Genomic DNA, 9,093 nt, shown 5'->3' with positions numbered 1-9,093 from the left:
CACTATAGGCAGAGAAGCCTTTTTACACACTAAAAGAGTTCACAAGTTGCTAGGAATTGAATGCCTGATTGAATGATTAATTCCTAGCTCCAGAGACCTTTATATAGCTCCTGAAAAATCTATCTTGAGGGTTGAAGACGCCTCTAGAGAGGTCCAAGGTGCCTCCAACCAGTTTAATCGGATAGAACTCTATCTGAATGTAAACAATTATTTTGACCCGGGCTGAGGCGCCTCAAACAAGCATGAAGGCGCCTCCAAGTTTGAGGCACCTCCAATTCTGCTTGAGGCACCTTCAAGGTTGAGGCGCCTCCAATCTTGCTTGAGGCGCCTCAAAGCTGGCAGGTATATAAGTGTTTCCAGCTTCTCTTTTTAACTTCTTTGGCTTCCGATTCTCCATTCGTTTGGGTGATTCCGACTAACCGGAATAGGGTTCACCCGAACCAAATTCCCGACCTTCTCCTCGGATAGTCTTCCATCTCGGCTTCACGTCCCTCGAACGTCGCGCACGTTCTTCTCGCCCACCGGTGTACACTTCCGCAGTTCTCTCGTCCTTCGGACGCACCGAGCCCGTCGGCTCCCTTCCCATATCTTCCTTCTCGCTAGCTACGTTTTCCGCTCGACTTCCTGCGCTCCTAAGCTCCTGCACACTTAGACACAGGGATCAAAAACAAACAGGACCTAACTAACTTGGTTGATCACATCAAAATAATCATGGGGTCCAATATATTTTATATTGAATCCCTCTTATCTCACATTTATAAAGTAGTTTTATCTTATATTAAGTTATCCGGAAATGATTTATCAAAAGAGTAATGATTAGGAGTTTTCTACATAAAATAACTACTCCTAATAAAAGTTCACTTTTGAAAATGTGGGGTAACTTCCATGGATAAAATATATAAAGGATATATCTTTCATCAACAAAGAAATCAAGAAAAAAAAAAAAAGGAAAAAAAAAGATAGAGAGGAGAGAAAGAGGAAGCAAGTTCTCAAAACCTTATACATTATGGATGGTACGTTTTACTCTTAGTTTCTCAATTGTAGACATTTACATATTGAAAATTATTATATCCATGTTCCTTAATTTTCTATAGGTTAACCTTTCTAATAATGATATCATAGCCACGTTATGGATATTTATAATTTCCATGAATTAATTTCGGTGCATGAATATTAGTTGCTGTTTAGGAATTTTATTTAAGAATACAATATACAGTCAAGGTTTATGAATGATTGTTGTTTAAAAATTCCGTATATAGTCACGGCATCTAACTTTTGCTTTATTCACATGTATTTGATTAATTCACAATATTAGGAAATTATGAATTAAATGTCATTTTGATTAAATGCATGATTTAAACCGTATATACATTAATTCAGTATGTTAGGTAATTGATTTGATCAAATGCATTATTGCAATTTGTAATTATATATTATGGATTTGAGTTTTTGTTAATCACCAAATTAATCAACTCTGTTAAATTTATGATTTCAATATTTCATAGTTGTATATGAAGCAATATCAATGACATATTTTGGGATAATTAAAATTCATTGTTATAAGGCATATATAGATCACCCAAATGTGCATATTGCTTATAATGAATGATATTAAAAGATTTATTAACATATTTGATAAAAGCTTGTATATCCAAAGATGATATGAGTGTTAATTACTTTAAATATGGATGTTAGCCCATTAAAATATGTTCATTTAGCATCAATGCCATTATAGTTATGCATTTGAGTATCACCCAAAGGTGAACTTAAATGCATTGTTAAAGTTGATTTAAATTTGATCCATTAAATCTATTCGAAATATTAATATATTTTCCTTAGGAAATGGAATCGTTAAGTTCAATGGCTTGAATTATGCTGGTAGGTTTGAACAAATCCAATTTCAACGGGGTGTTATGGGCCTTAATATGATATTGGTAATAGAACAGAAGCTCACAATCATTACGGAGACCAATACCAATGCTGACAAGACTCTTTACAAGGCTTAGGTGTGGTCTAATAGGTTGAGTTTGAACTTAATAAAGATGACGATGGTCGAAATGTCATCTATGCCCAAGATTGATAATGCAAGGGAATTCATAAAATTGATTAAGGAATACTTACAACTAGAGATTACTGATAAGTCTATTTTGGGGACCTTAATGAGTGAGTTGATCACTAAGAAATTTGTTTGGTCTCGGCTCATTCATGATCATATGATAAGCATGGCAAATGTAGCAGCAAAGTTGAAGTTGATGGGAATAGATATGAGTGAGTCATTCCTAGTAAATTTTATCATAAAATCACTTTTTTCTGAGTTTAGACAATTCCAAATGAATTATAACATCATTAAAGAGAAATGAAACTTTCAAGAAATTAAGGCTATGTTGGTTCAGGAGGAGGAAGGTTGAAGAAAATAAGGGATCACTCCATCCATTTGTCGACTTATGATAGAGTCGATAGCAGAAAGGTTAAACCAAGTAAAAAAGGGTAAAAATAAAGACAATACCCTTTTGAAAGTTGAAAGAAAGTGGAGTCCGTAAAGAAAAGAAGTGATATTTTTATGATAAAAGTGACCACTTCAAAAAGGATTGTCCAAAAAGAAAGAGTTGGTCCGAAAAGAAAAGTAAATACTATGTTTCAATAAATTTTGAATTAAATCTTATTGAAGTACCTGATAATACCTGGTGGTTAGATTATGGTACAACTACTCATTTATCACATATTATACAGAGATTCCTTTTGGTCCAAATCATAAACGAAATTGGAAAGTTTTTATATATAGAGAGCAGAATGAAAGCATGAATAGAAGGAATTGGGACATGTAGATTGATCTTGGCTACTGGTTGTTCTTTTGATCTAGAAATTGTCTCTATGTTCTAATATGTGCTAGGAATTTAATTTCTATTGGAAAGTTGGATGATGTAGGATTTAATTTTAAGATTGAAGATAGTGTATTTTCTTTATATAAATATAAGTACTATTATGGTTCTGGTACTTTAATAGATGATTTATATCGTTTCAATCTTGAAGTTAAATTTGTTGAATATTTGTTTTATGTTGAACATATAACTGGTAATAAGCATAGTGCACATAATGAGAATTCTGCTTATTTATGACATTAAAGATTAGGTCACATATCGAAAGAAAGGATAATGAGGTTACAAAAAAGTGGAATATTACCTCAATTGGATTTTGATGATTGGGGCATATGTTTGGATTGTATTAAGGGAAAGCAAACCAAACATATATCAAGAAATCTAGCCACAAGAAGCAGCCAACCACTTGAAATAATACACACTAATATTTGTGGTTCTTTTAACGCTCCATCTTGGAGTGGCGAAAAATATTTTAACACCTTTATTGATGACTTCTCATGTTATTGTTATTTATACTTATTGTATGAAAAATCTCAAGTAGCGGACATCCTTGAGGTACTCATTAATGAGGTTGAAAGACAATTGGATAGAAAAGTGAAAGTTGCAAGGTCCAATAGAGGTGGTGAATATTATAGAAAATATAATGAGAATAGACAATCTCCTGGTTCATTTGAAAATTTTCTTCAAAGTCGAGGCATATGTGAACAATATACTATGTCAGGTAACTGCAACAGAATGGGTTGAAAGGCGGAATGGTACTCTTATAGACATGGGTAGGAGTATGTTAAGTTATAATACTGTACCTTTATCATTGTGGATGCATACATTAAAGACTATTGTATATCTGTTTAATAGAGTTCTTAGAAAAGCAATTCCTAAAACTCCTTAGGAACTGTGGATGAGAAAGAAATCTAGTTTAAGGCACCTCCATGTTTGGGGTTGCCCGGCAAAAATAAAAGTATATAATCCACATGAAAGAAAACTTGATGCAAGAACCATTAGTAGTTACTTTATTAGCTATCCTCATATATAAACCATGCAAAATATATTTAGTTTTGATATTCTAATTTGTTCATTTCTAAATATTATATTACTATATATTTTAGGAGTCCCTATTTACATATTCATCATGATCATGATCATGATCATGATCATGATCATCATCATCATCATCATCATCATCATCATCTTTTTATCCCAGTATCTTTTTTATTACATGTAAAATTAGTTATACATACATGTAAAATTTTGAATTATACATTAATCTGATCATAATCTATTGTATTTGACTTTCTACATAATTTTATATTACTAGTATTATTTGGAGTATTTTCTATCATGGTATGAATTTATATATTTGATTATGTACATTTGGATTTAATTTAGATATGGATATTTGTTTATATTATTATGTTTGTATTTTGTTTCTATTATTGTGTTTATGTGTTGTTTAGATTGTGTCTGTTTTTATTTGTTTATATTCACAAGACTATTTATTTATACAAGTTTATTTGTGTTTGTGATATATGAATTGTTAGAATTGTATTTGTTTGTATGTATATATAGATTGTTAGGATGTGTAAAATGTGATTGTATGTATGGATTATAAAATATGATATTTGTAGGTATGAAATGTCATTGCTTGTGATGATTTTATATAGATATGTAAATTGTAAACAGGGTAAATCCCAAATACAAAATGGTCCTTTTTTATTTTTTGTTTTACTGACAGAAACAATGTTTCTATCGATATTCCTTGTTCCGTATCATTACTGCATATCGATATTTTCTAACGGAAATCATTGTTTCCGTCAGTAATTACCAATGGAAACAGTGGTTTCCATCGGCATATCCATTTATTGGGTACAACCGGAAATAGTATTTCCGTCGATATAAGCTGGTTGTTCAAAATCCGAGGAACAATGTTCTTGATGGTGTATACCGATAAAATCATTGTTTCCGTCGACAAATATTTTTTAGAATTTACCAACGGAATATGTATTCCGCTGGAAATTATAACGACAGAAGTTTAAATTTTGTCGGAAAAATTGTTCCGAACAAATCATCTCCCGACAAACTAGTTTTCGTCGGAACGCTATCGGTAATTGAATATACTGATGGATTTTCGACTAAAAATTCCGTAGGTAAATCAGAATATTTTTGTAGTGAATATACAATTTTTTTTTGTTTTTTCATTCTAAAAATTGAAAGGAAATTGTCAATAGTAAATTTATCATCAAATACTTTTTTTTGACGTCGAAAATTCATCACTGAGTTTACCTTGTTCTCGACTTAGAATCACAATAGCATCAACACAAATGAATGTATTGAGCCATCACGGTTCTTTTAAATGTTGGCTCATATGTAAGATGTAATAATCATATCATTTTACAAGTGAATCAAATGATTCTAACAGCAATTTCACCTTCATATGGTTTACCTGAAACCTCAACTAAAAATACAAAAGCCTGCCATTATATTCACTTCGATGGTGAAAGCTATCTAACTTTTGGTATGATCAAGACCTTTCATTGATGTCATGCAAGTTTGTCACATGAATCATATTTATTCTTTAAAGCTCTTATTATGTTTGCTGCTCCAATTTATGATCAGTGAGTAATTATGTTTTGTGTTCTTTCTGAAAGCAATTGCTCTTTTTGTTGATCACAAGCCAAACAGAAGTGATGAGCGCAAAAGGATTCAAGATGCCAGAGGATTTGTTATGTGGGCTGGTATTTCTTCTTTCAAACTATTGGTTACCTGAATTCTGTCCGACAGCTATCCCATAGGATTTTTTAGCCTTTTGTTTTTGGTTATTGGTGTTATTCCTATTACACTTAGTTCAAGCAACTATAGAACTTTCCTCCTCAAGCAAAACCAACTGCGCTGTTGAATTACAACCCCGAAGAATCAGAACGACTACCACATTATCATTAAAACACTTTGTCTTCAGATGTGGATGTATATTTGATTTGATCATCCTGGTGCTGTATTTTAAGATTACGACAAATGATTATAAGTTGTAAGTAGTTTGAATTTTTCAGGTACATAGAGGGTAGGGGGTGTATTGGCGATGCGATAGAACAATGTAGAGCATGAAATGCAATTTCTTAGCTACAACAAACATTCGCGGACATAAATTTGCAACATTCATGGCAGGAAGAAGACATTAATGAGTGAGTTGAGTTATTGGTTCTTGCAAGCGATGGGATGTGGGATGTTATCCCCAACAAGGTTGGTTCTCCCACTTTAAACACTCAGCTACTTGTTCGAAAATCTTAGAATATCCTACAAGACATAAGGTCTTATCTTTCTTCTCATTCCTATGTCGATTAATCCATACTACATGACTTAATAATGACCTTTAAATGCAACTTCTTGTTTTCAATCAATGTGTTTCTTAAGGATCCCTGCTTGTCCAAGGTCATGGAATTTCGAACGGCTCAATCTTGATGGAGCTCATTAATGAAATTCCATGTTTTTTCTCTTCCAAACATATTTGTATGCTGAAATCCAACATTATACTAGCCTAACTAAAAACCATGTGTTACAAGTTTGGAATCATCCTTCTATGTCTTTGTACTCTCGTTGCTTGATTTTATGATTCTATTCATGATTCATGTCTTCTACTGCCACAGGAGGTCATTGCCCTCGTGAGAATAGAACGAGAACCAGAGGCTGCGACACAGACATTGATCCAAATTGCTTTCTATCATGACAGCGCAAATAATATTACCTGCATTGTGGTGAGATTTCACGATGACAATCTTGATTCAAATTTCACAACTTTTGGGAGGCTTGACAATTTAACTTGTATCAATCTATGTTTACTTTGCAACAATAACAACCAAGTCTTATCCTACTAGGCGAGGTCTGCAATATGGATCCTTTCTCCATTGGATTCTATCCCCTACTATATCAACATCTATATTTAAATAAATTTTATCTTGTTTTATTGTTGTTAACTAAGTTTTTTTTGTCTTACTCTTTCTTATTTGATGTGCATGTCTTACTCTTCCTAGTTTGATGTGCGTGTTTATCATAGTTTCATATCGTCTAACTGGAGTATTTATTGTTCATCTAAGTACATGTTAGTACCATCACTTAACTGACATTTTTCCTCAATAGATGCAACTTTAACTTTTTCTCTAATACTCTCATTTCTTATTCTGTCCATACTCGTATATCCATACATTTACCTTAACATTCTCATCTTTACAACTATCATTTTCTGCTCATGTACTCATAGTCAACTTATGTGTACTCTCTTTAAAAAAAATGTTTTTCATGTCTCAAACTCTCCTTATATGTACTGTGGTAATTTTCATCTTTTGCTCATGTACTCATAGTCAACCTATGTTTACTCTCTTTATAAAAAATGTTTTTCATGTCTCAAACTCTCATAAACTTCGGCAATTTACCAAAAGGCGTACTTAGGTTTTTGAATTTACCAAAAGAAGTCTACTACTTTAGCATTTACCAAATGGCGCACCATTTTACAGTGGTTTCCTATTCTACCCTTCTGACAAATTTATTTGATTTCCTTTTTCTTTTCTTTGTCATTTCTCTCTCTTCTCTTTCCTATATGCATGCAACCTATCTTCTCTTTTCTTCTTCTTTTTTTTTTCTCTATGTTTTTATTTTTTTTTTCTATTTTTTTCTCAAACAGGTTATAAGAGATCAAACTCACGTTGGGCCTGATATCTCTCCATATTAGGCCCAATGTAGGCCTGATAGGGAGAGATATCAGGCCTAACAACAGGGAAAAAATAAAAAAGAAAAAAAAAGTTTAGATTTTTCAACACCTCTGGTCCACTACTAGAAATGTCGAAAATAATAATGTAGAACATATTTAGACTCCTTGCAATTTTAGAAATCTACAGGATCTGAAATGATTGCAATCTGAGGTCTCTAAGTCGATCAGTGGGTTTTGACTGAAATTCACTAATGGACCTAGAGAGCTCTGATTGCACCCATTTCAGTTTTTGTGGATTTCTAAAATTGCAAGGAATCCAAATACGCTCTCTATTATTATTTTCGACATTCCTAGTGGCGGACCAGAGGTTTTGAAAAACCTAAATCTGTCGTTTTTTTTTATTAGGCCTGATATCTCCCATATCAGGCCCAATATCAGGCCTAATAACAAAAAAAAAATTAAAAAAATAAATAAAGAGAAATTTAGATTTTTCAAAACCTCTGGTCCATCACTAGGAATGTCAAAAATAATAATGAAGAGCATATTTGGACTCCTTACAATTTTAGAAATCTACAGGAACTGAAATGGGTGCAATCGGAGCTCTCTAGGTCCATCAGTGAGTTTCGATCAAAACTTACTGATGGACCTAAAGTGTCACGCCCCGGGAAAGTCCCTGTCCAAAGAAATTTCAACAGCACTTCCCCTGTACGAGTGGCAATCTGAAGCATTTCTACATGCATAATATACATCAGCCACAAGCGGCTGGAATATACACACAACGAAAATGACAGAAACCCAATACAAACCAAAGCACAAAAACTGCTAGCCGGCTAGGCTTACACAACCAACAACCAATACAAAATATCACATAACAACATCAACACTCCAAAAACAAAATCGGAGTACAAAGCTAAACAAATTGATACATAAACAAACAAAATATACGTGAAACCGATAAGTCTTCTGATGTGACGTGGGGACCAGCAGACAGGATACTCCAAGCGACATCATAACAACCTGGTACCTGAAAAATATAGTGTCCACGGGGGTGAGTTCAACAACTCAGCAGATACCTAGTTGACATGTATAGTAAACTATAACAAAAAGTAATAACTATGGAGTACAGTCTCCTGAACAAAAGAAGGTAATGCATAATAGAAAAGGCTGAAGAGTACTGTACTCACCAGGGCCACCTATCAGAATAATTAGGTCGTCAGACCGGAAGTGTCATAAATCCTGTATGCATGTCAAACGTATGCATCCATCCAAATGCAGCATATAAGTGCAGCAAACACAAGCAGTAAATGCATAAATGCGTATGATGCCAATGATGCGTCCTGGTCACCCCTAACGCCAGTCAGTCATCTCACACAAAATGGTGAGAACGAGTGGGTAGGGCTGTGACAACCATGCACTCTACCATCACTACACCTGATGAGTGACTGAGTGGACGGGATGCTGTCGGAGTACTCCTGTCCTCTGACCCCAAATCATAAATGGGGGAGCTCAATGCTCTCATCT

The 9,093-nt window shown here is 33.7% G+C and overlaps 1 pseudogene; it reads left to right on the top strand.

Moving 5' to 3' along the window:
• Positions 1–5,279: 5,279 nt before the first annotated feature.
• Positions 5,280–7,577, top strand: LOC122019410 (annotated as a pseudogene).
• Positions 7,578–9,093: the final 1,516 nt, after the last annotated feature.

This window comes from Zingiber officinale, chromosome 9A (assembly GCF_018446385.1).
Source record: "Zingiber officinale cultivar Zhangliang chromosome 9A, Zo_v1.1, whole genome shotgun sequence".
Classification (NCBI taxonomy): Eukaryota; Viridiplantae; Streptophyta; class Magnoliopsida; order Zingiberales; family Zingiberaceae; genus Zingiber; species Zingiber officinale.
This window is presented reverse-complemented; position numbering and strand designations above follow the sequence as displayed.